A 1084-nucleotide genomic window follows, 5' to 3' on the forward strand; every position below is an offset into this window, starting at 1 on the left:
TTTTTTTTTGCTTCTTTTTGATTGAGTCAGCATATTATATTCTTGCTTGTCAAAATACTCATGGCTCAGGGACTCTGAATTGGTAAATACTCATGGTGTGGGGGGGAAATGCATGAATCCATACTGTGTGACCTCAACCACCTAAAAGTGTATGCTCAGTCATTTATATACGTGCATTGGGTATAGAAAGATGTCAAACTGTATGAAATCATCAAAATGATTCTGGATGCCTGTTGTGTTCTTTGCTTTTTGCTCCTTGCTTTTCAATTTTTTTATAATGCACAAGGCTTGAAGTTAAAAAAAAAGGTGATTTTAAAAACTTGCATGGAGTCCCCATTGCCTTTGAATAAAATTAGCTTGCTGACACCTTTAAAAAAAAGAAGAAGAAGAAGTACAGCTATAGTGCTCCTTACAGGTAAAGTTGTGAGATTTTGTTTTACATACTTGGCACATGTTGTCAGGAGAGACCAGTCCCTGCGGAAGGACATCATGCTTGGAAAAGAGGAAGAAGGCTCTCAACCAAAAGAACGGACACCCTGGCTGCAGCAATGGGCCCTGGCATGGGCACAGTTGTGAGGATGGCACAGGATTGTGCAGTGGTTCGTCCTATTGTGCAGTCTCTCTACGGGTCAGAAGTGACTCAATGACATCTAACAACAACAGGAGGTGGCTGAAAATGCCATGTAAATCCATTTGATGTGAGCAGTGGTATCCATTGTTTCGACTCCTCTTCTGAAGCTGGCCTGGACCTCTGGCAGTTCTATTCAATATACTGCTGCAATCATTATCGGATGATCGTTAGCAAAACTTTACTTGCCTGAGATATCAATGATATTGATCTATAGTTTGAATAATCTGTTAGGTCATCATTCCATGGAATAGACACAAATATGAATCTCTTCCAGTCAATAGGCCAGGTAGCTGGCTTCCAAATTTCCTGGCATAGACGTGTTTTCAGTGCTTCATCAGCTTGTTGAAACATTTCAGTTGGTATCCCATCAAGTCCTAGAGCCTTGTTTTTGGCTAATGCTTTCAGGGCAACTTGGACTTCATTTTTCTGTACCATTAGTTCTTGATTTTATGC

The sequence above is a fragment of the Echinops telfairi genome, unplaced genomic scaffold (genome assembly GCF_000313985.2).
Source record: "Echinops telfairi isolate 266 unplaced genomic scaffold, ASM31398v2 ScPeMD7_7401;HRSCAF=8416, whole genome shotgun sequence".
In the NCBI taxonomy this organism is placed as follows: Eukaryota; Metazoa; Chordata; class Mammalia; order Afrosoricida; family Tenrecidae; genus Echinops; species Echinops telfairi.